The sequence below is a fragment of the Heterocephalus glaber genome, unplaced genomic scaffold (assembly GCF_053883595.1).
Source record: "Heterocephalus glaber isolate CG9 unplaced genomic scaffold, H.glaber_assembly_v1.0 deba00001509, whole genome shotgun sequence".
In the NCBI taxonomy this organism is placed as follows: domain Eukaryota; kingdom Metazoa; phylum Chordata; class Mammalia; order Rodentia; family Bathyergidae; genus Heterocephalus; species Heterocephalus glaber.
In genome coordinates, this window is record NW_028258325.1 from 17,507,258 (window position 1) to 17,519,076 (window position 11,819).

An 11,819-nucleotide genomic window follows, 5' to 3' on the forward strand; every position below is an offset into this window, starting at 1 on the left:
GACTTTCAAAAGAGAAATTATGCTGCCTCTCCGGTTGCCTTTGGAGGTTGTGTACTTGGCAACAGCTTCTTTTTACTGAGTTCACCTTGGCTGTGGCTATTTGTGCATCAATTGAACCATTGAAGAAAGGTTCTGATTAGTTTTCTTTTGAACCAATCAGCAGCCATCTGGCTGATTGGCTGAGACCTGGGGTACTGGTAATTCTCTCACACCTCTAGGGTAGACTAACAGTTGTGATTGTGTTTAATGAAACTCTTTGACTTTAAATGTCTACTTAGCTGCAGACTACATTTCCTCTATCTTCCTTCCTTCCTTTCTCTTCCTTGTTCTGTTGCTCCTTTCCTCCCTCCCTCTTTTTTACTTATCCTTCCTTCTCTCAACTCCACACTAACATTTTACACTGTACCAAGTAATTTCAAACTGTCACCGCTGTGGTTCACACTATCATCGGTTTTTGCCTGTATTATTGCCCTAGACTGATAAGCTGATTCCTTCCTTCCCTGGCTGCCTCCTACCATACCCACAATGACTACATCCTAATAATCCAAATGGCACAATGCAAACTGAGTAACATTTCTAAAATACAGCTCCAAGGAGAGTATCTTTCTACTGAAAATACTCTAGTGGTTCTACATCACATCTGGGATAATGATCAAATCTTTAGCAAGGCATCCAAACCTCCCGGTCTAGTACTATACATACCTGCCTCTGTCTCCCAAATACCCTCTGGGCTTGGTCATACACACTGACAGGTACATGCCTCCTTCTCACATGTGTGTTCCTTTGCATGCATTGCACAATGTCTGTCCCTCTTCCTCATATCTCACCCTTCATTTGGACTCGTTTGATGCTCTGATTAATTATAATCTCCACTTTAGCATCTACTTAGTTGAAACATTATTTACCTGGGAAATCTTTCAATACTAACCAACCAGGGTTGCTCTTCCTAATCTCCAACACACACACACACACACATACACATGCACACACATGCACATGTGTACACACAATCACACACAAACACAGTGACATAGGCTGAGATCTGTAATATTCCTACCATAATGTTACCTATACTGCTGTGATAACTTTAAGAATAATGATCTGAAATTGTTGATGTTTTTAACGTAGCTCTTATTCCAAAAGTCAGGACTCTTAACCTTTTATACCATCAACCCCTTTGGCAATGTGATGAAGCCTTTAAATCCATCCATTTTTAAACACATAACATAAAATATAAATGATTGTAAAAATGTATTATAATGAAATAGTTACCAAATGTATCAAAACTATCATATATATATGAGTTAGTTATTTATTAAAGAATTAAGTAAGAACATTAAGCAGTTAGTGCAATATTGGTATTTGAAAGTTGTGAGTGAAAACAATATTTTAAGATATCTGAAGCCACTCTGATATTATATTTATGATTTTCACTGTGATAAATACTAATTTGGCTTCTCATATATATGCATAGTTGTTTTTAAAAAATGCTAAATTCTATTGAGAAGTAAGTAGAAATAAAAATATAATTATTACTTTATGTCATGTTCACGGAGAACCTGAATTCTAGAATCTTTGTTTCAAATTGGGAGTATAAGATCTTATGATGAATGTTATCATTGTGTATATCTAAAATGTACCAATAAATGTCTTGGTTCAAAAAATTTTTGTTAAATGAAATATATTATACCTACCAGTTATTGGACTAGAAATTTCCTGATGGTGTAATAGAAAAAACAAGAGTATAATGTTTTCCTGTTAATATACCCACCCATACCTTGTACAAAGCATTGGAATGTAGTAAGCATTTAAATATTTGAAGACCAAATTAATGAAGGAAGAAATAGTATATTGAATCTGAAATAATATATTTTATCTGATGTAAACTTCATAAACCTTGTGAATTAGGGTTTATTATTCTGTTCACATATGAAGAAATTGAACCTCAGAAAGGTTAAATATATTTTTCTAGTGTATAGGATTTTCTCCATAAAGTTGCCTCCTCTTCATTAATTAGGTTTCTCAGTAGTGGTTTGTATTGTAACTAACTAATCAAAATCTTAATAAATAGGGGATAAACATGGACATTTTACACTATCACTTTCTTTAAAATGTACGTATGTGGCCTAGGTGGCTCTTGGCTTCCATTAGATTAATTTTTCCATCAGTATTGAGCACCTGACTATGTGGTATTCATCTGATCCTTATAAGAAATTTTGAGGCATGTTCAAATGAACCTGTCATCCCCAAGAGTTGTCTTGCCAGGAATAATACATCCCCGGGTTCCAAAGGATCTGGGAATAGGAAGAAGGATGGAAATGCCACTTCCTCAACAGCCTGCAAAGGAAGCAGTTGTTGTATAGACTTGGTGTTTCTTTCATTCACTGCCTTTTGAGGGCGGGAGAATAAAAGAAGATGGCTGAAATAGGTCAAGCCTGTTCACTTTTCAGGACATGAGCAGAGGAGGAATGTTTGGTGGCTCTGTTAGGCCTTGTGCATTGGAATGGTCAGACCATTTTGTGTCACAATTGCAGCCTTTCCAGGACAGGACTTGTTTTTGTGCCTTTCAGCTGTTCTGTTTCTCTCCTGTCCCTCTGCCTTCTTTAGTTTTCTCCAGTGTCTAGTCTACACAATGGACCACTTAGTAGCAAGGCCTGGCCAATCTTATTAAGGAATGTGAAAGAACCCCCACCTTTAACTCTGCAATACATATAGAGGAAAGAAAGAGAGGTGTCAGCCTGAAACTTAGCAGCTATGTTGACTCAGTAGCACACCAAACTTTTAAATATGCCAAACCTTTCTGTCCCTTGGCCATGAGAAAATAAACTTGTAAACCTGTGAACATTGCCAAAGTCTGGGAACTTGCTGTAAGAACAGTTAAGCTCTTGACATCTGAAACGTCTCTGATTTAAGTGTTTCTTGATCTTTAATCTTATGCCTATATGTTTGATGAGTGAAAATAGGAATATCAAGTCCCACAGTAGTTCCTGAGGGGTTCCCACAGGATAAGAAGTGATAGATAAATTAATTTATACAACAGTGTAAGAACCTGCATAACTAGAATACTTTAGAACAGGAAACTCATTTAACCATGAAGCCATATAATAACAGCACTTGCTATTATTACACATTTTATATAATTTTTCAATTGTACCACTCAGAGAATAGTGCCCTTACTTTAAAATTTCATTATTGTTTTAGTTAGTGCTGCTATAACAAAATACCCAAGACTTGATAATGTATGAAAACTAGAAATTTATTTTTCACAGTTCTGAGACTGGGACACCCACCATCAATGAATGAGCATGTCCAATGTCTGATGAGTGTCCAGGCTCGGTTACCAAGATTGTGCCTTGACTACTGTGCCCTCCTGAGAGGGTGAGCAGTGTGGCTTCACATGGAAGAAGGGATGGAATTATTAAATAAATAGAACCTAGCTGTTTTCTTCCAGCCCTTCTAGAAGGTTGCTAATCCCATACATGAAGGAAGAACCTTGATGACTTCATCCTCTCCAAGAGCCTCACCTCTTAAAACTATCACGTTGAGTCTGAGCTTCTAACATAGGAATTCTACATTCATACTCCAAAGGATCTTGCTGTAACTCATGGGCATTATTCTAACTTTTATTGCTCAGCAGTCATGGTACTAGAGACCAAGAGATGGAAAAATTGTCATGCTGGAGAACACTGTGAAAACTGTTATCTTTTCTAAGAAAGAGTTGTGTTGGAATAAAGAAAGCTTATCAAGTCAGACAGCTCTGAGGGTGAATCACAGGAATGTCACCTACAAGACGTTGTTCCCTCCCTCAATAGTTATTTTTTTTAACCTGTTACATCCACTTACTTTTTCAGAAAATTATAGTGGTGCAATTTTACAAACTACTTAGTATTGTTGCTTTAATAATTAAGTAGGCTAGGCCTGGGTATTTAGCTCAGTGGTTCTGCTGCCTGCCTCGCAAGTGCAAGGTCCCGAGTTCGATCCCCAGCACCAAAAAAACCAAAAAATAATAACAGTTAAGTGGGCTAAAGGGGATAATGTGCTTACTATGTTTAACTTGCCACATACTATGTTTAAGTCAGTGTCAGACACATAATGAGAATTTAATATGCATAGAATGGCTGGCATTGCCTCAGTCTTGTAAACTGGTTTCGTTGTGATCTGTCTTCTAATGGAGTGCCCAATGAGAACCGCTTAATATTGAGTACAACAAACATTTTCTGCATTTTACTGTTTACAAAGTATAATCAAATACATAATTTCACCTGAGTCTCATAAATTCCACGAAGCAGATACCATTATCTTTCTCACTTTATCAGTGAGGCAGAGGCTGAATCTTGGTACATTAAGTGGCTTGCTGAATGTCCAAGATAATACACAGTAGAGCAAGAACGCAGATTGTCTTCAAGAATCCACTGAGTTGGTTCTCATTAACTGAAGTTCTACCTCAAATGCAATTGTGTCTCTGCAAAGTATAATTAACTTTTCTATTCTCATTTCTTGTAGTCATCTGTATCATCCACTAAAGGCTATAGCTTTGGTGTGCAGCATAGCTATCTGAAAAGCTTATTAAAATATAAGTTCCTCTCTCCCTTCCTTTTCTCTCCCTAGATATTACAATTTAGGACATAGGATGAGACTGAGTGTTGGGATTTTTAACCAGCTCCAGGAGATAAACAGCTGTTTGTTCTTGGGCCTTCTTGTGACCAAATATGCTTCAGCTGTTTTCATCATCAGTGAGTATCTCACAATATGTTGGTCATAATTATGACCTCACAGAAGAAATTTCACAGCATGCTTTCCTTGGGCAAAAAGATGGGCAGCCCTTTTTTCCTTGTGAATTGTCCTGTGATGCATAATTTCCACACTCATTCTGAATCAGGCACTATAGGACAATGCTGTTGGTGATATTAAGGATTCAGGCCCCCTTTGCAAATTTCAGATGCAATTTTGGCACACAGCACTTTTCATTGTCTTCCGATAGCAATTTCAGCCTCCTGCTGCCCAGTCTGTGACCATCTCTCTCGTTAAACCTCTGTGAGTAGCAGTGCTGCAACCATGAATCATACACTGAGGGCTTCACACAGGCTGGGTTTATTGAGCTGCATTATAGGAGACTATATCTCAGATGGTCCTAGAGCAGCCAAAACAATCTGTCACTTTTAATTCTTCCTGTCACCTCATTAAGTATATAGCAACATTGACAATAAAACACATTTCCACACAAACACACAACACATACACCACCTCAAAAATGCAACAGTTCCTCCTCTTCTATTCAGATGTGGCTATAAATACCCAGTCATTGAAAGATTCATTGAGCAAACATATGTGCCAGGGTACTGTATATAACTGACGGAGGCACAGAACAGTCTCTGTGGACACATAAAGCAATTAAAAATAACTGTGCTTCAAAGCAGGCTACTATAATACAAAGGTCAGGCCCATAAATATGAGCAGAATGGCAGTAATGTCTCTATCCAAATACACCCCCAAACACACATCTACAACAGTTCAGAACTCAAAGGTTAATGTAAAAAAAAAAATCTCTGAAATTATGCCATATTCATCTCCTGCCTTTTCTTTCTGTGATCTTTTCATCAAAGGTTAATATATGTGAATACAGTGGAAAAATTTTATCAAGGCCAAATATGTGTCATCAGGAATTATTTTATTCAATGCAAAATATTTACCCTTGTACATAGGATACAATGAAGGAGTTGGAGTAAATTTTCTGCAAAAGGGAAATGCCTATTTCTTTCCTTCTTCTTTACTAGGTTGCTTGTTTTTACATTAAGTGTCCTGAAGTCTGAATTCCACTCAAAGCTGTAGAGAGACTGTTCTGAGGGCCAGGATAATTTGTGCAGTAACACACTGAGTGTGATAATAAGGTTTATGCATGGTTGTAAAGAATGTGCTGACAGATGGAAAAGAAGCCACCTCAGACTGCACAGCATTCATTTTTATATATATTTAAAAAAACCATACTACACCTGACTCTGATTTGAACAGCAGTTCCTCCTGCTGTCTCCCAGAAGCAGAAATATTTTATAGTATATAGAAAATTCCAACCCCCAGTGGACTGATTCACTAAAATTTCAAGTTCTGTGCACATCAGAGTATCATAGGTTCCTGTATTACCATTCAAGGTGTCATGTGCAATGAAAAACTTGTTCCCACCAAACATGAATCTTTATGCAGTAAGTGCCTTAGATAGTGAGACGGTAAATTCAGTAAGAAAAAGATGTGAACTGAGTGAATCTCACAAAGGAGAGGTAGTCCCTGTCCATCCTCTGAAAAGGAAAATGCCAGGTAACTTGCTAAAGATTAGTTTTCATCAAGGCATATTAAAATGTGAGTGTGAACTGCATTAGAGCATTTAGGTCACCTGGGCCGAACTATGGTGTTGTGACATTTGAGAGCACATTGACTAAAGGAAAAGAGCACTCTGAGATACCTCCTTTCTCTTAATAATAATGATGAATCTGGTGTGAGAAACTGAAAGTGTAAATAAGAATTAAAATGATTAAAACAAATAATTGATGATTTGAAATAGGAAGAAAAGGTCAGAGGGGTAAGGGAAGTGGGAGGAGAAAGGGAAAGGAAAGAAGGGATAGGAAAAATTATAAGAAAAGGAAAAAATGGAAATAATAATAATGAAGCAACAATGATGAACCCAGCTAGTGCCTTGATTCTATATGACATGGTTTTAACTTTTTAGGGAAGAGAAAACCAGATCCCAGTGTCTTCTCATTCACAGATGTATTACTATGCTCTTAGGAAAACCATTATGTAGTAGAAACAGAAGATAAAAAGTGAGAACCAATCACTTCCCATTCATTCATCAATCTTTCGACGGAATGCACCTATATTTCTTTGCTAGGACTGTTGCTATAAGCACAACAAAGCTAGTGGAAGAACAAAATTTGTTCTTCTGGGGGTAAGGGGTCCAAAATCAAAATTTCCACAGGGCTGGTTCTTCTGAGGGCCAGAAAGAAAAGTCTGTTCCAAATCTCTGTCTTCGGCTTTTAGAAGGTGTTGCCTCCTTGGGTTTCTTTATATAATCTTCCTGTGTCTCTGTACTCAAATTTCCCCTCCTCAGAGAGACACCATAATATTGGATTAGGATTCCTTTTACCTTGATTATTGCTGTAAAGGCTCTATTTCTAAATACAGCCTCATTCTGCGGTAGTCACTGTGAGGATCTCAACATACACATTTTGGGAGACACAATTCAACCCCTAACAGAATCGGCTTTTTAAAAATTACATCAATAAAACAAAACTTTCCCATTGGCATTAAGTCTCCCTTGCTGACTTCCCAAAAAGATATCATGCACACTTCCTTGATCCCTAGAACACAGTTTCCAAAGACAAGAATAATTTTTCATTATTGCTAAAGACGGTACTAAAGTATTGCTTTTGCTAACTTTTGCTTCTTACAACTTTCTTTGCTTTCTTACAAACCAATTCTGTTCTCTTACTCCTATGCAATACAGTGGACCTTCCAGGTACAACTTCCCTGATATATGAACAACTTGGGTTATGACCGGAATTTTAGTTTTGACTGAAGTCAAAAGTCTTAAGTTATGACCCAAATGCCAGCTGCTTGTACTTCCAGATACAGATTTAACCCTTAAAGAGTTCTAGAAGGAACATTATAACATCCTTTCCTAATTGAGAAATCCTGGGCCATTGTTTTTCTGAGGACACTGAGATCTGCCTGAGACTTTGAAGGCTGTATAGAGGAGCCTGAACCTTTAAGTGACCAACTTGAGCTACAACCAGCACTTGGGAATGAATGAGTTAGTCAGTCAAGCGTCCACTGTATTCACATCTACCAACTTCACATTTTATCCTAATATATGACTGACAACTACTTTGGCAGCTGCTCATTATTTACACATTGAATATTGTCATGATCCTGGGTTACTTTTGTATCCTCGTGGGTAAACTACCCAATATTCTACTCCATTTTCTACTCTTGACCTTTTAAACCCAAGTGACCTTCAATAACAGTCAATTTTTGTTGACCAATCATAGATGTATCCAATCTACCCTACCCTGTGTTTGTGTATTTGTGTGTATGAGTATGAGGGAGGATTAAAATATATGTGAATGTTTGAATTTAAAAAAATTTTTATAGTGAAAAACACTGCTATTAATTCCCCTCAAAATAGTTCTCCATACTTTGAGGACACTCATCATTTTTGTCACTTTTGGAAAGTCTTTCATGTCTTCAGATGTACTAGGCTGGGTGCCTTGATGTTCTGGATTTATAAAAAATAGTTAATATTTCATGGTCATTTTTATTTGGGGAACAGCCAGAAATTTTGAGTTGCCAAATCCAGTGAATAAGGTAAATGAAGATATACCATAATATTTTTAATTTGAAATTACCTTAAATGTTTTAAATTTATGTTCAAATATTATTCCTTAGATCTCATATGGTCATGCCACTTTTTTGCTTCTCCACTTTCTTTGCACCTTCCATTAACAATTATGTTACAACATAGACCATTAGTGTTTTAATATGTTATAGTAGGAGCTATAATAGGAGCCAGAGAAAGTTAAAGTGGCATGTGGTAAAATGAATTTATCAGGATGGCATAAATACATTTTGAAATGTTTCTTTACTGGCAGAATTTAGTATACTAGTGTTTATTCTGAATAACCAAGCCTAGTAATCAATAGGATACTAGTTTGGGAATTAATTGATTATAACTGTTCTTTTATCTATAGTCTCTAATACCCATTTTTCTTTTATTCTATTAAGTATCCGCTCCTTAAAATTCTTTGATAAGTTATGTACTTCACTGTCTTGTTGAATGAACAATCTTTCCATCTAATTTTATTTCCAAATCCATTCTACAAACTCTCTGCCCTGGCCATTCCAGGAGCTCAAGATGTCCAGCTTTCTGCAGGCCTTCAACCTGCAAAGAAGAATACTTGCTAATTCCTTTTCCAATTTGAACAAAATATCCTGCATTCTTATTTGTGACATTCATTTGGCAGAGAGAGAGAGAGAGAGAGAGAGAGAGAGAGAGAGAGAGGGAGAGAAAGTATGAAGTTTGGATCTACAAATTAGGGTTTCAGTGTCAGTTTTTTAGCTTTTTAGCTTTTAGACTATTCTGATTTGAAGGTGCCATCCCAGGATTTTTCTATTGGAAACTTACTCCCGAAGGTAAGGCTTGATAGTGAGATTCTGAAGGGGTGAGTATGTTACAAGGGGTCTGCTTTCTTGTGCATCCTCCTTGCCCATATGATACTTTCTGACAAGTTACATGATGTACTAATAAGCTCCCAATTTTTCTATTTGTTATAAATCACCTAGTCTCTTATAGTTTCTTATAGCAGCACAAACAGAACCAAAACAATAACCATGGCGATGTTCTTAGTCTACTTGAAATCTAGTTTTTTCCTTGTTAAAGAGCAAGGATAATTTTCTCTGAGTGAGAATTTTAGTGATAAATTAAGCATCTTATGAGAAGCTTCTAGAAGGTAGTCAGTGAAAGTTTGCTGTGCGGCTGTCAGCTGTGCTCTGACTGCTTCCTTTGACACTGCTGGTTGCTGTCTCCTTGAATTTCTCCCCACTGCTCATGCCACACGAGTCTCTTCTGTGTCCTCTTAGTCCTTAGGCTGCTCCTACTTTGCCTTCTTTCCTCCACACTTAATGTCGATGTGTGTCAGTTTTGTGTAAGTTTTCTTTCCTTCTTAATCTACATTTAGTCAAAATTTCATTACCATTCAATACCATTTTCTGAAGAATCTTTTTATTTTCCTTTTTAATCTCCCACCTGGGCAATTTGTATAGCACCAGACTAGAAGTCTAACTGCTTCCTGAATATCTCTATGTGAAAGCCCCACTGAAATTCAAATTGAAAAACACTGAGTCACTTCTCTGCTTGCACCATAAAGCTGTCCCTTTCTTGTATCCCTGTCTCAATAAATGACACCACCACTGGTACTCAGGAGATAATTTCCACAGAGGAGATAACTGGTACACAGGAGATGATTTTAGATGTTAGATGATCATGGCAATAAATTCTATAGTATAATGAAAATAGTGTTCTTTCTCCTTTTTCAAATGCTTCAGATTGTATCAGTGAGAAAGTTCCCATTTTGGACTTGGTATGTCTTTACTGCTTTTATAATAATTCAGAAAGTCCTATTTTAATACGTTGCGATAAATTTCTGTTCCTTTTGCAAGGTAAATATTAAAAATGGTTGACTGGCAATTTTATATTTTAATTGCATTTAAGATAAATGACCCATTGCTTTAAAAAATGAACTAACTTCCTCATGGTCCAATATTAACTAAATACCAAAGAACAGTAAGGTAATAAAAGGTTCCCAGACAACCACTTTTGATTTGAGTTTTAAATTGTAGATATGAAAATATAGTCCTTAAAGAGGCAATTGAGAGATACTTTAAAATGTTAAATAATTACCATGATCATTAGATTACAAGAAGAAAGTAAAATGAGGCAAAAAGGTAAATTTGTTTTAATTATCAGGAGATAATTAATAGATACAAAGTTTTTATTTTAGAACAGTTGTATATTAATGCTGTAGAGAAATAGCAAAGACAAAGTTTCCATATAACTTTAATATTTGCCTTTATTATTAATATGTCAAATGGTACATTTAATGGTACATTTCTTGCAATTAATTAGCCAATAATCTATTATCAATAACTTTCTGTTTTATACAGATTTCCTTAGGTTTTACCTAATCCCCTTTTATGCTTTTGTTCCATCTCATCCTAGGTATGATTCTACATTCACTCATCATATCTCTTTAGACTGCTCCTGGCTATGACAGTTTTGTGATTTCCTTGATTCTGGTTACCTTGAGGAATACTGGTCATGTATTTTATAGAATGTCCTTCAAGTGGGAATTGTCTGAGGTTTTTCTCATAATTAGATTGGAGTTGTTGCTTTTGATAAGGAAGACCAGAGAGGCAAAATGCATTTTTATGACTTGTGTCAAAGGCATATGCAGCAAAAAGGATTGTCACTGCTGATACTAACTTGGATCACCAGGCTAACATGGTAATTGTTCGGTTTGCTCAGTGTAAAGTTATCCCCCCCCCAGATACTCAATTCTATACTCTAAATGAAGCTCATACTCAAGATTTGGAAAATTAAATTCTAAAATTCTTGAGAATGAACTATTCAGGAATGTATGAAAATCAGGAAAAAAAAATTAGGAGGCTGGAAAACCCCAGGGTGAAATGTAGAATATGACAAATAAGACATTAGTATTTGTATTATAAATGTAGGTTACAACCTTAACAAAGGTGGTGAAAAACAATGCACTTATTCTTATGATTCTTAAGAAATTGTATAAATGAATAGAATTGCTAAAACTAAAGATAAAAACAGCATCTATAACTATAGTAATTTAGTTGATAATGTTATTTCTCAGCAGATGATTAGTTACAAACTATCATAGTTTACTGTTATATTTGTATCTAGGAATCAAACAATTAAATGAGTGGGAGGTAGATAGTGAGATTCAAGTGAAGAGTGAGGTTGTACAGATAAGTAAGGAGAGTAGAACAGAATAATCTGTGTTGTAATTCAAGTTGGAGACATCAGTATGAATTCCTATTTAGCTTTACACACATAAAGATGTGCACAAAGAACAATATTCAGAGGTATACATGTATACACAGGTTAGTGTAGACACATCTGTCCTTGTTCTCATAGCTGGGATACTCTAGAACCAACAGCACTCTCATGTCAGTGAGCAGCACTAGAGACTAAATCTTGTTCTCGGTACCATTCTTCACTAAAAGGAACCTGGACATCTGAAAGA